The sequence below is a fragment of the Tupaia chinensis genome, unplaced genomic scaffold, assembly GCF_000334495.1.
Source record: "Tupaia chinensis unplaced genomic scaffold, TupChi_1.0 Scaffold000257_1, whole genome shotgun sequence".
NCBI lineage: Eukaryota > Metazoa > Chordata > Mammalia > Scandentia > Tupaiidae > Tupaia > Tupaia belangeri.
The window spans coordinates 4,356,634-4,377,668 of record NW_006159737.1 but is presented as its reverse complement, the minus strand read 5'-3'; the positions used below and the strand labels follow the sequence as shown (position 1 = coordinate 4,377,668).

General features: G+C 38.8%; 1 protein-coding gene across 1 annotated transcript in view; it reads left to right on the top strand.

Annotated features, from left to right (window-relative positions):
• The window catches only part of CPED1 (cadherin like and PC-esterase domain containing 1), a 341,161-nt gene that overhangs the window by 200,775 nt on the left and 119,351 nt on the right, over positions 1-21,035 (top strand). The gene's annotated exons all lie outside the window — the stretch shown is intronic.

Here is a 21,035-nt window from a genome sequence, read left to right as displayed (position 1 = left end):
ATCATCCTAGAAGGTTCAGAAGAGAATTGGGAGAGGCTGCCTGGTCATTTACTTACCACTTGAAGTGGCAATGGAACTTGTTGTGTTAACTTTGCTGTGTGAAGGACTCCGGCAAGACAAAGAGAATCTCTCTGGGGAGAGAAGCAATCAGGTGTCAGCTTGGCCGTGACCCGGAGGAACTTGAAGGAGTCTCTTGGCTCTGGTAATTGGCTATAAATCCACCACTGGATCGAACGTGCAGAGAGGGTACGAGACCCCCAATGTTTGATTTTACCGTAAGGCCATATAAGAATCTCCACAGAACAGCAGGTGAGGACTCAATAAGACTCTGTAGCAGGACCGCTGTGAGCCACAAACACTTTCATTCACTCACACGAACAACAAGCAGTCCAGGGTTTAGGGAAGTCCATGAGTTGTAAGATCTAGAAACTCTGGGAATTGACCTGGATTTCGGCACCAATCTGTCAGTGTCTGCCAACAAGTTTAAGAGTAACATCTTTCTGGATGGTAATACTGTCAGCATCTGCCCTTGGGGCTTGCTCCTGTGAAGGAAGAAAGTTAGCGAAAGGAGAAAGGTGCAGAAGCAGAGATGCAGGTGAACACAGACAGGCTGTGCTGCCCAGTCATGCTGAGCTTCTTTATTTATACATTTTACCCGGCACAGTGAACTGTTTGCAAGCTTTCGAGGGTGCAGTTGAAGTTCTACGGTTAGAGATAAGGATTTTAGTGTAGACTTTTTCGACCCTGTTACTATCATGTGTGATCCTATTATGCGTCATAGGTCAAGCCAATTTACTTATGTTATTCCTTTGCAACTCCGAGGAAGGCTGAGTATGCATCAAAGAGGATAATGTGTAAGCCATAAACATTATATAGAACAGGCATCACATGACCTGACCAGGGTCAGAATGTTTCCCGTGCCCCGCAGATGAGATAAGATCCACAGAGCCCTTAGCATTAAGGCATGTGTTAGCCAGCTCCAGTGAGTAATTAGTGAGGCATACCGGTAATTGCCTCCCGTATCTAGGGTGCGTACCCTCACAAAGATGAACTAGTTAACCCTTGATGCAGTCAAAGATTCACTAGTCAACCCTTGATGCCTGCTGGGACTTGGTTTCAGAACCCCCTCCAATCTACTGATGCTCAAGTCCTGTATATAAAATGGTATAGTATTTACACATAACCTACACCCATCCTCTCACGGTACTTTAAATCACCGTGAGATTACTTATAATGTTCAATACACTGTAAATAATTGTTATACAATAAAAATTATATTAAAAAAATTTTTGGAGAGGTTTTTGCTATAGGGCACATGGGCTCGCCAGACAGAGAGACAGAGAGACAGAAAGCGAGAAATCACCACCCAGGGGAGATGGCCATGCCACAATCCCTTCTCCTCCATTCTCCTCACAGGATCTTGGGCACACACACACATGCACCCGGCATGAGTTTTAAGCCACCAGGTCCGGGACACAAACTACGGTCAACTACATGGGAGTCCAGCAACATAGTCATTATGCTAACTGCTGGTCCCTTTAAAATATTTTTGACCCTCAGTTGGTTGAACCCACAGATGAGAAATCCTTGAATATTGAAGGCAGACTGTATTAGAACAAATAATATTCCTGTCATTCCTACTGCTGAAGAAGTTACAAGGATTTAGGAAATCTGTGTCAGGACCCAGGAATAGAGATCACACTAACCTCTTACCGTGTTTATCTATATCTGATATTTAAACTAGATCTAGGTATTTTACATACTAGAATTCTAGTTAGCTAAAATGCTATTATGTTATTACTTGCTAAAATTTTTTCCAGTGTTCAGGCCTTTTTCAATGTTATGTTTATTTAGGCATTAGAATAATTTCTTGTTATTCATATTCACTATTTAACAACTCACTACCTCATTGTTTCTACCAAAACCACTTACACTGTATTGTTTTTTTGCAAACTGAAGAAATACACTTTGTTTATATGTCCTTTACAAGAGTGAGAAGACCGTACTGGGAGCTGATAACTTGATGGTATTTCAATGACCCATACAACCATGTGAAAGAATTTCACCTTCATACACTCGTTTAATCCTCATTACTAGCAGATAAGAATGTAGATGATTTCTATTATTCACTACATCTGTTTCTAAGAGAAAAGTAAGTCTTTTTGATTTATGTTTTGTAATAAAATGATAAATGTCTTATGTTTTTGGTGATATTTCTCAAAGGCATCATGAATAGACTCCTTAAATGAAAATGTCCACCTTCAATGACTTCTTTTGCTATCTCTTTGAGTAGGTATCTGAATGCAGTGATTGAATTCTGCCTTTAGTTTGTTTATTTATTTATTTATTTATTTATCTTTTTTTGGAGAGGTTTTTGCCATAGGGCACATGTGCTCGCCAGACAGACAAAGACAGAGAGACAGAAAACGAGAAATCACCCCCCAGGGGGGATGGCCACGCTGCAATTCCTTTTCCTCCATTCTCCTCTCGGGATCTTGGTCACGCACACTCGTCCAGTGTGAGTTTAAGCCACTGGGTCTGGGATTCGAACCACAGTCGACTACGTGGGAGTCCAGCGACATAACCATTACGCTAACTGCTGGCCCCTAGTTTATTTTATTACGTGGAAAAGTCACATATTCTACCATTTAAAAAGTCAGATTATTCTCTTGCTCTGTAGAAGAGGATGAAGGTCAGATTTCTTGGTGGAAATTACTTCATTCATTAGAGCAAATTTGCACCTAGCAAAGCATCTCAGGTCATTTTTCTAAACTAGTGGTTAAAAGGCATGGAATCCACAGCTTATATTCCTAAATACTATCAAGGAAGTTTGAATTGAATCTCTCTATATAAAGAAGGAGAAGAAGGGGAAAGAAAGAGAACAACTAAATAATTAAGATCCAATTGGGACCAGCAGTTGGCATAATGGCTATGTTGCTGGACTCCATGCAGTCAACCGTGGTTTGAGTCCCAGACCCAGTGGCTTGAACTCACACCAGGCGCATGTGTGTGCATGCCCAAGATCCCAAGAGGAGAATGGAGAAAAGGGATTGCATTGTGGCCATCCCTCCTAGGGGGTGATTTCTCACTTTCTGACTCTCTGTCTCTCTCTGTCGTTCTGGTGAGTGCATGTGCCCTATAGCAAAAAACCTCTCAAAAAAAAAAAAAAAGAATTAAGATCCAGCAATACTGAGGATGCTGGATTAGAAAAGAAAAGAAAAACTGGCTGGAAGTTAGAAAAGAGAGTGACCTAGATTTTCTCATAGGTTGACTTCCTGACATTTGTAGGTTCTGGGTCACTTTTGTCTTTGTGGAATCTTTCTCCCATGAAATATAACAGGTAAAATTATATTTTGCAATAGTGTTGATATAAAAATGAATGTATTAGTGTTACATATGTAGACTATTTTCTTTGACTGTAAAGTTCTTTTTTTTTTCTTCTAATTTTAAGGGAAATTCAAAAATTGCATGGGTCCCCAAAAGAAGCATGTGCAGTCAGCACTGTGCCAAATGGAGATGTCAGCCCTCCTTGTATCCTTCACTCGGAAGGCTTGATATCGACAGCGTCCATGGCATTACCAATGACCTGGCCGAAGGCATTCTTTCAAGTCTTGTTAAGTGTCTCTGTCCTAAGCACTTAACCATTTTAAATTTTTTATTTATCATTATTGGTCTTTAACTTGACCAGAGAAGAGTCAGAAAGAGAGAGAAACAGCAAGCCCAGGTCTGGGACTTGAATCACAGTCGGCCGTATGGGAGTCCAGTGCCTTAAACACCACACCACCTGCTGGCCCGAAGCACTTAATCTTTGCAGAGATTTCCAGTTCCGTGTTCATGGAGTAAGCCATCCTTTACCAGTGTTTTTTAAAAGCCCAGCTAGCACCTAGGGAGGTATGATGTCATTTCCATAAGCAGCGTGAACACCCAGACACTAATTGCACGGCCCTTCTCAGGAACCTGTAAGCATTGATAAACATCCATAGCTTGGGAGGTCTTTTTGTTTTTGTTTTTTTCCCTTCCAGACAGAGAGAGAGAAGCACCCTCAACATGGTGTGCACATTGCAGTCTTCACTAACCACCAGCCCTGAAGGCAGACAGGATCATGGCCCATCAGCATGTTCCTCTAGAGCTGAACGCCAACCTGGAGCCTCCCATGTGGCCTCCATCATTGCAACAGCTGGACCCAAGGTTTGAGAACTTTTGTTGAGCGTTCACTTTTCTTAAGAAGCAGGCAAAGATGAGAGGGGCTTGTTTTTAAACTCATGATCTATTTTAATGTTTATTATAAATTGTGTTTTCTGTGTTGCTGAAAGAGTGATGTTAAACACTTCATGAGTTAACTTATGGTCAGATGAATTACCATTTAGATAAGAACTTTTGCTCAGCACATCTGTTCTGCATGTTTCTCTAAATCACATCTGCTTCCTGTACTAAGAGCAACAAACTTTTACTACCGTTAGCCCTGCAGAGCCAGTCAGTGTGGAAGAGAATTGGGTCTTCTTAGCCAAGTTTCTCTGAGTACACCCCTCTGCTGGATTCCTTCATTTTTGTTTGAAGTTTATGTTTTGATATTTTAAGATTTAATCATCTGATTTCTGAGCTGGATGGGTACATAGAGAAGAACCTTGAGATTTTCAAATATAACATATTCTGTTAGTTAGAGTAACTGGGTTTCAAAAGTGATATCTGAAATGTTGAAGGGAGTTGTGACTGAAAGAGAATCGAAGGGGGGGACTTTTTGATACTGTTAGTCCCTAATATCTACCTCTGTGTAGGTCTTACTTGTTCCAAAGAATCCTGAGAACTTTAATCTCTCTTTCTCCTATTTTCTTCTCAATTTCTCAATTCCAAACTAATCCTAGCAAAGGCATGTACTGGAAAGTGAGGATGGTAATGAGAAAGAGAAGAGGTCTGGGAATGAGGTCTGGGAATGAGGCTGGGCATTTCTGTAAGTCCTCCTTCCACAACCAAACCTTCTCTGGAACATGATTCTTTTTTTTAAATATAATCATCTGATTTCTGAGCTGGATGGGTACATAGAGAAGAACCTTGAGATTTTCAAATATAACATATTCTGTTAGAGTAACTGGGTTTCAAAAGTGATATCTGAAATGTTGAAGGGAGTTGTGACTGAAAGAGAATCGAAGGGGGGGACTTTTTGATACTGTTAGTCCCTAATATCTACCTCTGTGTAGGTCTTACTTGTTCCAAAGAATCCTGAGAACTTTAATCTCTCTTTCTCCTATTTTCTTCTCAATTTCTCAATTCCAAACTAATCCTAGCAAAGGCATGTACTGGAAAGTGAGGATGGTAATGAGAAAGAGAAGAGGTCTGGGAATGAGGTCTGGGAATGAGGCTGGGCATTTCTGTAAGTCCTCCTTCCACAACCAAACCTTCTCTGGAACATGATTCTTTTTTTTTAAATATATTTTCAGTTTTATCAAACAACAAAGGCTGGCTCTGTATAGGACAAGTTAAGGCAAATAACTTCTCTGAACCAGGGGCTTTGCCCTTTTGGAGGAATTAAAGCACCCCTTTGAATATATGATGAATATTTAGACCCATCATCACAAGAAATAATGTAGTTTTTGGCCTATCTTGTGGTCTGATGGTAAAGGTGGCTGGATCCCCCATGGCCAACCTTGCAACTGCAGTCCTAGACCTGGGGGCTTGAGAAACATGCCAGGCATATGTACGTGCATACCCAAGATCCCAGAAGGAAAATGAAAGAGAAAGGTTTGTGGTGTGGCCATCCCCTCTAGAGGGGCCGATTTCTCACTTTCCCTCTCACTGTCTCTGTCTCTCTCTGGCAAGGGCATGTGCTCTATGGGAAAAACTTCTAAAATAAATAAATATATAACAATGTATAATTCTGTATACTACTAGAGATCATTGAAAGACCATATGTCACTCTGAAATGTTGTATAAACCTTAGTTTCTTTATTGTTAATACTAGGAGTGAAACCATGTATGTAAATGCTTAGTACAATTGCTTAAACAAGCTAGGTGCTCAGTAAATTAATGGCAATCATGTACATTTAGGCCAGAAGGGAAATTGTTCTTACAATGTTTGCTGCTGCTAGTGACAATCTATTTCAAATTGTGAGTTAAACAAATAGGATTTTTTAAAAATTTCCCAGAGGGTGTGTGCACTCACAGGAGAGAGAGAGAAAGAGGAAAAGTGAGAAAGCACTCCCAATGGGGAATCCTCATGCTGCAATCCCATTTCCTTCATTTTCCTCCTGGGATCTTGGGCACACACGTACACTCATCTGGTGTGAGTTTCAAGCCACCCACTCCGGGACTCGAACCACAATTGGCCATGAGGGAGTCCAGTGATGTAACCACTATACCATCTGCTAGCCCCAATAATTGTTCTATTTTTTCAATACAAAATGGCACCAAATCTAATATTTGCCTTAGAAATAAACATCCACAGTAAGCTATCTAGTGAATGGTTTCTTCACACAGGCTCAGAGCATGGTTATGAGACGTAGGTAACAATGCTTCTGAAAACACAGGCAAGTTTAATATTTATATTGTCCTTATTAGTCAAAGCCATTATTGTGCTTCTTTAAGCAGGCTATAGCAAATTGCTTTTTTGTTCAAAGAAAGCTTGACCCAATGTTTCAATTAGGTCATGGTAAGAAAATTTCCACATGCCTTTGACTGACATTTCCTTCATAGGCGTGTGTTGTAGGAATAAGAATAAGGAATGGAGTATTTTTTGCAGATGGTTTTACCAATTGCAGAACTGAGCTGGTTTGACATATGTTCCCAGGAGACAAAATTAGGACACTTTACTGCTTGACATATTTAACTTCTTTTGAAAATCCTACTAATTTGTCTTTTTTTTTCTTTCTTTTTCATCCACATCCCTTTTTTAGACAGGACTGATGAGTTTAAAACATTGAGCATGACCTCATTCTTCAAAGCAGAACAGGCCTCTCTACCCCAGTGGCCCCCCAGTTTTACAGGACCTCATTTGTTAGCAATGTGGTACAGACTTTCTCTGAATTTTCTGGTTTCTGCCTCCTCCACGTCCTGCTAACTCCCCTCCCCACCCCCCACCACCAAATGCTTCAGGATGATCTTTCCAGACCTAATGATTTAGAAAATAAATATCGCATGGAGGATTCTTGACCTGACAGGCTATTTTTAAATAAAATTCCTGATAAGGTTAAGAGACCCGAATTTTAAAGGTTTAAGAAATAGCAGGAAGGGAGACATTTTCTGTAAGTGAAATAATCTCTCTCAAATACTTTTATCAAAATACTATTGTTGCTCTCTGAATTTTACTCACATCTTAGCCCTTAATTGTTGGAGAGCTTGGGCAAATTTCTCAGTAGTCATTTAAGAAGAGAAATTGTACATGATGTTATATGGAGACTTTAAGAGGGGAAAAATGATTGAAGATTGTAGAACAGTGTCTGGGCCAAGAGAGAACTCATAGACATTTCTGGAAAATAGAAAGTTAAGAAAAGATAGATAAAATATATCTTCATATTTTCATAAAACAAAGTTGAACAGAGGTATTTTTAAATACCCCATTGAGATCTAATAGACTGAATTAGAGATTTTTGAATTACTTATTATTAAGTTTAGACTGAATAAGATGTAAAAACATGAAAGGTCTTGCAGAACAAACTGCCTATGATAAAATATATGATGAATTTTGTAGTGAATGTTATAAGACAAAAATTATACAATTGAATATAAATTTTTCCTTGAACATATTTTAATTTTGTAGTTGCATGATTAAGAATTCAAGAGTATTTTTATAAAAAGAGGGTTTTTTTTTGTCAAAACTAGGACCATCCTTTAGCAATATTACCCAATGGGTTCCATTAAGATTGAGGAGATCAATGTTTAATGTTCTCTGTGCTTTTTTTTTTTTTTTTTTGCCATAGGGCGCGTGCGCTCGCCAGACAGACAGAGAGAGACAGAGAGACAGAAAGGGAGAAATCACCCTCCATGGGGGATGGCCACGCTGCAATCCCTTCTCCTCCATTCTCCTCTCGGGATCTTGGGCACGCACACACACGCGCCTGGCATGTGTTTAAGCCACCAGGTCCGGGACTCGAACCGTGGTCGACTACGTGGGAGTCCAGCGACATAGCTATTACGCTAACTGCTGGTCCCCTTCTCTGTGCTATTTTTGTGAGTGAGCTGAAAAAAAGGTAAATATAGTACCTTATTTTGTCAAGTACAAGGTGTAACCACAATATAATTTAAGTCTACTATATGCAGGAAAGCCCTTCAAAAAGTTTGCAGGAAATGCATAGTAAGAAAAAACTGCGTGAATTTTAAGAAAAATTTTTGCAGCAAAATAAATTTGTAGATTGATTCCATTTCCACAAACTTTTTGATGTACCCTCATATGATTTTTGAAAGCTGTCACTTTAAAAAACCAACCAACTTTTACCTGGTAATAAGTTGAATGAGAAACAAGTCTTACTCTGCACAGACACATCATAATTTCAACCGAAACTGCTAAACACTCCCCCACATTTTAAAAATCTGTATTTGTTCCAATGGATTTATAGATATTTTCCAAATATTGATACATCTTCACAGATTAACGATTTGTTCTTTTTGAGAACATTTACAATGCATAGTATCTAATATTTGACTTGTATTCATTAATACAGTTCTTAAAACAAAATAAAATAACTTGTAAGGTAATGACTCTGCTAATTCCCACTCTACGGATGGAGAAATGGAGGCACAGAGAACTTGCCAAGGCCATGTAGCCTGTAAATAGCAGAGCCCATTTTTGAACCCAACCAGTCTAGTTCAGAGCTCTCCTATGTATAAGTCATCTTTTTAGCCACTGTATGGTACTTCAAAACAAGATTCCTAAAGTGCATATATAAATAAATATATGCTTTCTAAAAGGCTTGGCTCTAAGAATAATTTATAGGTTAAGATTTAGAATTGTAGTCCTTTTTTTTATCCTCCTATAGAAAAAGACTTGTAAATGAGTTTGGGCTAAACAGAGATTTCAGAAGTTCACCTAACATATAACTATACTGTAGTGGGAGGGTCATGAGGAAGGCAACAAGTATGTTAGGCAGCCCTGCTGTAGTTAAGTGCAAGGGATGGGTTTGGATGGCCAAAGCTGTTGATGGAGAGCAGACCAGTAGATGAGTGTGTGAGTACATGGGCCTGTCTCTAGCTGAAGAATTGACCAGTAACTCTGAGACCAACAGCTGTGTTCACGGTTAGGCCACTTGTGAGATTTGTGTTCCAATGTGACACTAAACCTCGGAGTTAAGGGAAACTATGATGGCCTAGGGTTCACACTCAATAACTTACCAAGGTCCTTTGCCAGTTAGAGGCAGAGTAAGGATGAGAATCCATGGGTCAGGTGTGAACCTCTTGGCAGTTTGCGCTGTGCCTTGCATAGGAGGGCTTTTGGGATCCAGAACAGACACATGGACTGAGTCCCTGGAGTTAGCTCTGTGTACTTAAGAAACTTGCTGGGAACCAGCAGTTAGCATAATGGCTATGTTGCTGGACTCCCACGTAGTCGACCGCGGTTTGTGTCCCGGACCCGGTGGCTTAAAACTCACACCGGGCGCCTGTGCGTGCGTGCCCAAGATCCCGAGAGGAGAATGGAGGAGAAGGGATTGCAGCGTGACCATACCCCGTGGGGGGTGATTTCTCGCTTTCTGTCTCTATGTCTCTCTCTGTCTGTCTGGTGAGCGCACGCACCCCATAGCGAAAACCTCTCAAAAAAAAAAAAAAAAAAACTTGCTAACGTGGAATCGATTTCAAATGTATAAAACAAAGGATAAATTACTAATTTGCTGATGACTCTCCTCGACTAAAAAAGATGTTTCTTTAGAATATGTACGTCCTAGTTATTCTGTTTCCTTGTTTGTTATGTCGTAGACGTATCACGTTAATATCACGACATCTAGAAACTATAAAAAATTGTTCTTTCTTAATGAAAGAGGCAGTTAAAAATATCACCTTAAAATCCTCCTTGAGTGATGCCTCCAAGGAGAAAACCTACTTAGGAAATCTGCAGATCTTAAGAGCCAGTCAACAAATGAGAGGTGCGTATTAGGTCATGGTATCAACATAGAGGTAATTACTGTATCAAATCCTGCAGCTCTTTATGTGCTGGTATTTTTGTTAAGAACTAAGTGAGTTCATTTGTCTGTGTCAATACTGGCACAGAATAAAGAAATAATGATTCATGTAAAGTCCCCAAAATAGCCTGCACTGCCTGGGCCTTTCTGGCATCCTCTTCTCTCGCTAAGTCCGTCTGTGATCACAATAACCCCTTGGTCTGGCATGCAGCCCTCTCTGCCAACTGGCTCCATGCCACTGATGAGCAGCCTTTCACCCTCTTTCATAACTAGAGCACAAATATTAGATGAATTTCCTTTGAACCCTGCTTTCCCTTGGCTCTTCACATAGTCTGACTCCTTGGAAGAAACACTTCAGGTTCTGGGATTCACAGAATCCCTTATTAATCATCTCCCTCCTCTCTCTCTCTCTTTCTCTCTCTCTTCTCTTTCTCTTTTGGATGAGCAAATATGAAAAGAATTGTTATATTTCTCCAAGGTATTTAATACACTGTATCATAGTTTTAAAAAGATGTCCCATTTCTTAAATATTTCATTAGAATCTGTCACAGCAGTATGTGAAGTATTACCTATTTAGCCCTTAAAAGGAGCACTAAGAGTTCTCCATATAATGATAATAATAGTAATAATAAGCTATAGGCACTTTCTATTGGATGCTTTTTCTAAGAACCAATTTCTTCAGACACCTTCATATGTAAATGCTGAGACAACAGCCAATTCTCATATAAATAACTCGTTTAATAAAATAATATGTGTTCCATGTTAGGAGGAAGCATTCCAGAATTTACATTTTTTTAACACCATTATCCAGTTAGAACACTTTTAACCATAATGGTAATAATTTCCAGCTGTTCCAAATCCTAAAAGTGAAGCGCCGATTCCCCCAAATATATTTTATTACTGAAACATATGTAAATAATTATGAATATCTAAACCATACTGATATTGGTTTTCAGACTCTCTCCAAAACTGAGGAGGAAAAAAGACCTTAATGAGTATGTTGATAAATATGTCTGACTTCAAAAGTGGCTTTTGCAGACACCCAAAATGAAGATTTCACTTTTTTTTTCCAGTATAATAGAAACTGGTACAAATGTTAAATTTCACATTCAAAAAGAGAAAAAAAAAGCACCCATGCCATTTAACTCTGCTGATCTGTAAACTCTGATGTTATAAACCTGCTCTGGAGATCTGCAATTGAAGAATGATCATGTGATTTTCAGCAAGATCTTGATTTTTGGGAATATGGGGGGGACTTTGAATGGTCAAGAGAATTTGCCTGCTTTGTTTTCTTTTTGCAAAAAATAAAGTACATGGATTCATTATGCCAAGAAAGAATGTGAGAAAGTATACATGTTTCAATCTGAAAATGTAGAGTTTAAAAGCATTTTTATGTGAATCTACTTCTTTTACCATTCACAATTTCATTCAAATTCTATTTTAAACAATGTAGATTCCCCTCCCATTAGTATAATTTGTTTATGATGGTAAAATAATTGTGAATGTCTATTAAAACACTACGGTTAGTTAATAGTCTGTTCCTGGAGCTACCACTCTGTTTTTTGGCTACCTCTTTGTCACTGTCTCTGTCTCTTTCTCACTTGCACATGCATATGCACACACACACATAAACACACACATAAACACATATATGGTTTCTCCAGACCAAAGCTTAATCTGTTTTCTTTTTCTTTTTTATTTTTTTAAGAGAAAGACAGAAAGCAAGAAATGACACTTCAGGGGGTATGGCCATGCTGCAATCCCTTCTCTGCCATTCTCCTCTGGGGATTTTGAGCATGCATGCACACACACTCAATGTGAGTGTCAAGTCACTGGGTCTGGGACTTGAACCACGGTCTACTATATGGGAGTCCAGTGATATAACCATTACACTATCTGCTGGTCCTTTCAAAGCCTACTCTTTGATCCTTCTCATTTAGCCCAATACCTGGAAGGTTCTTCATTTATTATTTGTAAAATTAAATATTACTATCCAAGGCAATATAAAATTAAATATATGATCTGTTTTTTAGGTTATTATGCTTTAGATCAGAAGAATAAGATATCATTTCAAAATTTTATAATGTATCATTATCTTTCTTGACTTCATTCCTATCTACGAAGGTTACCAAATAATGTAAAGTTTCTAAATTCCTCATACCTCGGTAAAAAGAAGGCTTTCTTCTAAGCCTTGGACTTTCACATACTTGGCAGTAAGCTCCCTTATGAAGGCACTTTGAGAGGCAAGAAGCAACCCTTGGGAACTGTGTTGTTCATGAAGAGAGACCACCTCCTCTCTGTGCCCATAGGGAAAGGTAGAGGGGCCCATGATATCTTCTGTCTGGGAAATAACCTACAGAGTTTTATGGTTTTCCAAGGGAGACAATGGTGTTTGCATCCCTGGACAGATGGCTGCTTACATAGAAGGCTGGAGGAAGAGCTCTGTGGACCATTTTTTTTGTTCTGGGATCCTGTCGCTAGTGCAGGTCACTGGGCTAAGAAGGGACAAGAACCAGTATTTTGAGTTCTTAGGACCTAGAGGTACATCTGTCCCAGCCACAGCCCCCAGAGTTGAAGCTGTAAAAGAGAGAAGCAGCTAGATTCGGTCTGTAGACTTACCAGAGACTCTGCATGGGACAAAGGGGCACATGAAGCTCTGAGCCCAGGATCAGCTAGGAAAGGCAGCGAAGACTCTCGATGCTCCCAGAAATTGCCCCCATCACTGAGGTTTAGATCAATGGAGATGGCCCACTCAAGGGAGATTTCTCTTCCCCACTCCTTCCTCCTGCCCCAGATCAAGAGGAGTCATTTCAGGAAAGACAGAAAGGTGAGCAGACCCCATCCACCACCTCCAACTCTTCAGTGTTAGTTTTCCGCTGCTGTGTAACAAATTATTACAAACTCAGAAGCTCAAAACATCTATTTCCTAGTTCACAGTTTGGTAGCTTAGATATCTAAGCACAGTGTGATAGAGTTCTCTTGAGGCTCAAGGTGTTGGCCACATTGTCTGGAGGTTCTGGGAAAGAATTAGTTACCCAGCTCTTCAGTTTGTAGCAGAATTCAAATCCCTGCATCTGTAGGAATGAGGTCCCAGTTTGCTTGCCAGCCATCAGTCAAAGACACTCAGCTCCCAGAGGCTGTCTGGCCATGTGGTCCTCTCCATAGCCTAAGCTAGCGATAGAATCTCTGTCAGGATATATTTCTCTCTGTCGTCCCTGTTTCTCTCCTTTAGGCCACATTTATAATCCCTGATTTAAGGTCCACTCATTTGAGACCTTAATTAAATCTGCAAAATCCCTTCACAGCAATACTTAGATTAGTACCTGCTTGAATAACTAGAGGAATATATATATATATATTTACATACATCAGGGGGCAGGAATTGTTAAGAACTCACTTAGAATTAACTCCAGCATTTCTCTCTACCCACCAGAATTGCAGGAGCTACAAATCTAACCTGCTCTGGGGAGCTCTTTGGATTCAGTATGAGATTAAAGTTTCAGTGAAAGTGAGACTGTTTTTATAACTGGTAATGACTAAAGTGTGATGATGGAGGGCTTTACCATCATTAAGGGAGCCAGGCCCATTAAGAAGGGGAGTAGTTGGGGAGCCCACAGGTGGCATAGTGTTTATCATGCTAGACTCCTACATGACTGACTGCATGTTCAAGTCCTGGACCTGACAGCTTGAAAATCAAGCGAGGTGTGTGTGTCTGTGTGTGTGTGTGTGTGTGTGTGTGTGCACGCGCATGCCCAAGATCCCAGGAACAGAGTGCAAGAGAAGGGATTACGGCATGGTCATCACTTCTGGGGCGGGTGGTGGTGGTGGTGATTTCTTTTCTTTTTTTTTTTTTTTTTTTTTTTTTTTTTTTTTTTTTTTTTGTGTGGTGGTGATTTCTCACTTTCCCTCCCTCTGTCTCTCTCTCATGAGTATATTCATACTGTAGGGGAAAAAAAGTAAAAGAAAGGAAAGAAAGAAAGAAAGAAGAAAGAAAGAAAGAAAGAAAGAAAGAAAGAAAGAAAGAAAGAAAGAAAGAGAATGAGAAAAAATAAGAAAAAGGAAAAAAGAAAGGAAGAAAGAAAGGGAGAAAGAAATAAAGAGAAAGAAGAAGAAAAAAAGAAAGAAAAGAGAAAGAAAGGGAAAAAAGAGGGAGGAAAGAAGGAAGGAAGGGAGGGAGGAAAAAGAAAGAAAAGAGAAAGAAAGGGAAAAAAGAGGGAGGAAAGAAGGAAGGAAGGGAGGGAGGAAAAAGAAAGAAAAGAGAAAGAAAGGGAAAAAAGAGGGAGGAAAGAAGGAAGGAAGGGAGGGAGGAAAAAGAAAGAAAAGAGAAAGAAAGGGAAAAAAGAGGGAGGAAAGAAGGAAGGAAGGGAGGGAGGAAAAAGAAAGAAAAGAGAAAGAAAGGGAAAAAAGAGGGAGGAAAGAAGGAAGGAAGGGAGGGAGGAAAAAGAAAGAAAAGAGAAAGAAAGGGAAAAAAGAGGGAGGAAAGAAGGAAGGAAGGGAGGGAGGAAAAAGAAAGAAAAGAGAAAGAAAGGGAAAAAAGAGGGAGGAAAGAAGGAAGGAAGGAAGAGAAAGAAAAAGAGAAAGAAAGGGAAAAAAGAGGGAGGAAAGAAGGAAGAAGAGAAAGAAAGAAAAAGAGAGTAGTTGGTTAAAGAGAAGGATAGTATTAGCTACTAGAAAAAGGTTTTTTTGTTCATTTACCTTACAAGTGAGGACTCTGATCAAAATTATCAAACACGATTGGAGTAACCTCACACAGAAGTCTATCATGATAAATGTCTATATGCTACATACCGTTCTCACCACATTTTGTCACTCTAATGTACATGGCAACTTCACGTGATGGCACAATTATCATAGCAAAAAAAAAAGGAACAGCCTCTGGACTGAAATTCGAGTCTCCCTGCTGCTACCGCCCACGTTTTGTCCCAGACACAGTGACACAGCAGTAGTGCAAAGTTCTACAATGCCAGAAGCCATTTTGAAAATCGGGTTCAGTTCCGGTTTAACCCGTACACACCAGGCACACACCTGTCCGTGATCCTGGCTGGCTGAGAGTCTGTGGTGAGTTGCAGTGTGAGACCTTGTTGAGGGTACTCGTCTTTTCCCCACTCATAAAGTAAATAAATAAATAAACAAACAAACAAAAAACTCCTAATATTGTTATTCAATTAGCTGTTCTTAACTTACTGTGGTATTTTTACCCCAGGTGACAAATGACAAAACTTGCTCAGCCATGAAGTGAAATGCTTGTTATCAGATCTTTGGCTATTGGCATGATCAAATCACATTCTTCTTCCAATACATTTCTATTGCCTGATATACAGTATGATTAGGCTTCCAAGTATGCATTAGTTTCCTCTTCCAAGATAAGCAGTTTCCCTGCATTTTGTGTGTTTCTTTCTTTTGCTTTTTACTTAAATGAAATAAATCACTTCAGAGACCTGTGACAGACCTTGCTAGTCACAAAGCGCTGTGAACATAAATCCTTTCAGATATGGGTAATGGAAATAACAGAATTAGGTCACGTGTGAGGCTATAGGAAGTGGTAAGGACTGTGGCGAAGTAGACAGCATGTGTCCTGTTAAAAGTGAACCGCAACTGCTCAGTTCAAAAGGGCCAGTGCTGTTTTAGAACACTGTCTCAATAATGTCAGATCTTCTGATTCTTCCAAAAAACCGAACTGTTGGATTTTTATGGAAGACATCTCCAGTTTTATATGTTGGTAACAAAGGTTTTTTTTGTTTTTTGTTTGTTTGTTTGTTTTGAAATTTTTGCTATAGGACATGTGTGCTTGCTGGAGAGACAGAGACACAAAAAGGAAGAAATCACCACCCCCTGGTGGGAGTAGGGGGAGATGGCCACACCACAATCCTTTCTCCTCCTTTCTTCTCTCGGGATCTTGGGTACACACACACATGCACCCAGCATGAGTTTTAAGCCTCCAGTCGAACCACGATCAACTACATGGGAGTCCAGTGACATAGCCATTATGCCATCTGCTGGTCCCTATAACTAAATTTTAAAAGAGTGTCCTATGCAAGGCAAACAAACAAATAAAAATCTGTGATCAGAGTCAACTCACAGGCCATCTGTTGAATATCATCCAACACATATTACAAATGATAAATGCAACCAGTATTTATTATGTATTGGGAAGCTGTGAGTTGAGGAAAAGGGATATAATGGTTAGAAAATTTTATATTGCTGATATTAAAAACCCAATTTCCATTCAATTTAATACCAAAAAAGAGTTTGCTGATTTAACTAAAAAAAAAAAAATCCAGATAGGTCAAGTTAGATCCAGCGCTTAAATGGCATCACCTGTTTTCCCTCCCACTCACTAATGCATATTCCAGTTGTGTTTTTCTTCCTCAGACTCCACGGTGGGAGGCTTTGGGGAGCTTTGGGTTCCCTCACAGGTCTGCACATGGCTGTGGCCCTACTGGACTTCATAGTCTCATATCACATTCCAAGAAGTTCTTGTAAAATCTGCATAAGCTCCGTTAGCTCTGCTTATATTTGGTGTCCAACTGTTCACTATTGATTGATTTAAGACAATATGGTCTGATTTTAGAACTGGTAAGTTCAATCTCCCTCAAAATTGTATAGCTACATGTTGGTAAGAATCAGTTACTAACAGAAATTAAAAACTTTTTCAAAATGGGTGCTGGGAAATAAATAACTGATTTTATGCAAGGTTCATCCTCTATGAATATCAATTCCATTCCTAGAACTTTAAATCTAAAGATGGCTATACAATATCTACTTCCAGCCTCAACTTCTCAGGGCCTCTGTCCTTTCTCTAAGTGCACTTTTCCTTAGATAGCCCACCTGTGGGCACACTTCACATCTATATTGTCAAACTCACTATTTCTACTCCCTTCCCACTCCTCACAGCCTTCCATTACATCTAATTGACTCACCTAGTTCAAGGAACTTAGTTTAGGAAGTAGAAATCAATTCTGGCTAGCCTACGCAGAAAAGGAATTCACTAAGAACATATATGGTAGCTTGCTTTCAGAACTGAACTCTTTAGGAAAGGCTAAACAGCTAGAAAACAGGAATCAAGGGACCCAGAGACACCACAGTGTGGCGCCATGGGAACCACCTGCTCTGGGTGCCACCCTGACTCCTGGACACAATCCCTTTTCCAGATCCTGCAGACTGCTGCTTTTTGCCACTGTCCCTAAACATCAGTCTCTGAGTGAATTCTAAACTGTGATGTATTTGTGTCATTTGCTCTAAATTCAAAGTCTGGATGTGTGGCATCTTCTTGGCCAAGTTTAGGTCACACCTCTTTGTCTTGCTTACTAGATGAAGCAGGAGGACTTGGCTTTTACGTCAAAGGATTCTTCTTAAACAAAAAAGGCTTGAAGAACTGACATTGAAAAATAACTGTTCCTAATTCTAGTATTTTATTGAGCTTTACAACACCAAGAAAATAGCAACTTGTTCAACATAAGTAAGTCCATTCTCATCACCACAGCTCTCCAAAGATGTCAATTAAATAAGTCCATCATCTCAATAGGCAATATGTTCCTTTTCAAGTCATCTAAAGGATACAATAGTTGACCACTTGGTGACAGTATTAAAGAAAAAATTGAGGCGTCACAGGGTTGGATGAACAAGATGACTTAAAAAACAAAAATTCACTGATCTAAACATTTTAAATAAATGTCCATTTAGACATGTATCCCCAGTCACAAATCACTGCTAGATGTTGTGCTCTTTCGTTCACTGTTTGCATGTTTGTAAATACCAAGGAGCGAATAGTTTAGACTATCCAAAATCCAATTCGAAGAGCTTAATAAAATCCTGTGATTCGCATGGATAAAGCCAAAGAATTTGCTGTCTTTCCAGGTGATGCCATGCCATGCATGCCTCTGGTCTTTGAGAACCCCATTGTCTTTACTATGTCTAAACTTATGCCCTTTCTTTTTTATGTAAAAAAAAGGTGCTTTTGGAAATAGGCACCTCAAGTGCATTCTCTTTTAAGTACTATTTCTCCAAATCCCAATCATTTTTAGGATGATTTTTAAAAAGTTATTTATTTATTTTCTGGGATTTTTCATTATTTTCATTTGTGTTTAAAGCAGAGAACATATGCACTCACTAGAGAGAAACAGAGAGAGGAAGAGAGAGAAAGCACTCTCCCTAGTGGGGTGTGGTCATGCCACAATCCCTTCTCCTTCATTCCCCCCGCTCCCCTCTTGCTGGGATTTGAGTCATGCACACGCAGCAGTAATGTTTTTCAAGACTGATTCAAACAGTGTGGTTAGCCATGAGGAATTTGTTTTCTTTAACCACTAGGCCATGGGACTACCAAAAGGCTGTTTCTTTACCCCTAATAAAACTCTATCTTTGAGTATGAGGAAAAAAACAAACAAACAAACAAAAAACCCTCTTTTTTAGGTTATATAACTGAGGAGACACTTTTTTCAGAGAACAAAATAAACATTTTTTGACGTTTTATATTTCTAATTTTATATTGAACATTCTGCATTCTTAATGAACAAATATGTCTTCATTCATCTTCTTAAGTTTTTCTATTCTTTAAGTGATTTTGAGCAAAGATGCTTTTCAAAGTTTATTCTTGAATTCTCTAAAATTTTCAAGACACTGCTGATTTGCTTATGTAGCATTTTATATCAAATTCGGTATTTCACGGGGTTTTTTTAAACGTTTTTTGTTTATTCACAATCACGTGCTTGTGAGAGTGAAAGAGAGAGAGAGAGAGACGGTTGCGCCCTTTATAGGGTCTGGTCATACTGTGATCCTCTTCCTCTGGTTTTCCACCCTATTGGACCCTGGATACTTGCATACATATGCAACTTGCTTCAGGCTACCAGCCTGGGGATTTGAACCATGGTTACCACATGGGATGCAACTTCTCTCTCTTTCTCACTCTTTCATGATAGAGGGCATTTGTGTGTGCAGGAGAAAGAGAAAAAAGAGAAAGCACCCCCACCAGAGCTCAGTTGTGTCAAAATCCCCCTTCTTTCATTCTGCATCCTGTCAAGATCCTGGGCACAAGCACTTGGGAGTACCTGGCACATTCCTCAAGCCATTGAGGCTAAGGCTCTAGCCCTGGCTGGCCATGTGGGCACCTACCTCTTCCTCTTAGGGTTCAACCACTGCGCCATGAGGTGCCCCTCAATGATTATTTTAATAACATAAATTACTACATGTTTTAGTTTTATTTGCCCTTGTTTAACATAATTCAAATAACTGAAAACAAAAAGAAACAAAAACAAAAAGGTTCACCAAATATGAATGATCTGCCAAAGTAACAAGTGTTACAAGTATGCAATTTGTATTTTTTTCTTTTTTTAAATGTTTGGATTATTTTTATAAAATCAGTTTCCAAAGCCAAAAGTATGCTTCTTGTTGTCAAACTTTAAAAATTAAATATTCCTAAATTGACCAGTAATGAATATAAGAGCTATGTTCATTAATGGACCAAATTTATGCTTGAAGACATAATTCTGCATAAATATCTTCAAATAATCTTCACCCTATTGATGCTACTGTTCTATCAGGAAGAGAGATCATGTGTTTAGTAATCATTTCACCAATCTGTACATCCTTAAAAGTTCATCATTAATACTCTCCACACTTTAATTTCCTTCTTCTATTCTGTCCTCATTCCTCATTCCACATCCTACTTCGGTCCTCTGGATGATAAACCACCATGAAATCTAAAGTTTCTAAATTACTTTTTCTATCTTCTTTTTTTGGTGCGTGTGTGTGTGGAGGGTGTAAACTTTTATAATTTAGAAGTATTAAGATGGTTTAAGTTTGGAATATATCAAGATTAAGCTTTTTATTTTTTATTCTGACTTTCATTAAGTCATTTGTATTCCATTTGCTTGCACATTTTCCCATGGTCTCTTCAGCATCAAACCAAAAGATTTCATGTATTTGTGGCTGTTATAAACTCTGTGCTATTGAGAGTCATCCAAAGTTTTAGAAACATTCTATGTGGCTATTTTCACAAATCAAAAGTATATTGAATCAGTTCAGTATATTTGATTTTGTTCCTTTTAGAAGCTAATTGAGTAAGCACAATTTACCTCAGCTATTAGGGCCTTTTTTGAGCAAATGACATTTGTTTTATTCTTTAAACACCACATTTTGCAAAATGTAATTCATTTATACTCATATATTGAGTGTGGCATCAGAAGACCAGGATTTTTGTGCTAGCTCTGTCACTATCTCAGTGACACTGAGAAATATATATATATATATATATATATATATGTGTGTGTGTGTGTGTGTGTGTACGTGTGTGTAAAATAGAGGCAATACAAGGAAATGTGGAAAAGTTCATCGAAAAATTAAATTAAAGTACAAGTTTATTTTGGAACAAAACGAGTTGAAATCCATGCACACTTTCCATGAACTTTTCTTCTTTAAGAATTATTTAATTTTATTTATTATTATTATTTTCTAATTTGTTATAGGGCATACATGTTCACCAGAGAAAGACAGAAAGAAAAAGGGCAAGAAACTAAGCCACCAGGTCCAGAACTTGAACCATGGTCAGTCATGTGGGAGTCCAGCACCCCAACCACCACACCAGCTATTGGCTCCTCCATGAACTCTTTGAAAACACTTCTTACTTGCCTCAACCTATTTTCCTGGGTTATTATTAAGAACAAAATGATAATGAATCTAAAAACCTTTTGCATGTTATGAAGCAGTACACAGATGAGAGATACTGCATTATATTAATTTATATATTAGACATAGTGAATCATTTTAAATGATTCCAGTTTATTCTTTATGGAGATTTTAGTTAAACATGTGTTCTAAGACCCCACTCTATCCAAAGAAAGGCTGCTGTTTTCTTATAATAATAATCTTAATAATGATAATAATAACCTGGAGTATGTAACCCAATGGTATGAGCCTGTAATGTAAAAACAACTCATGATA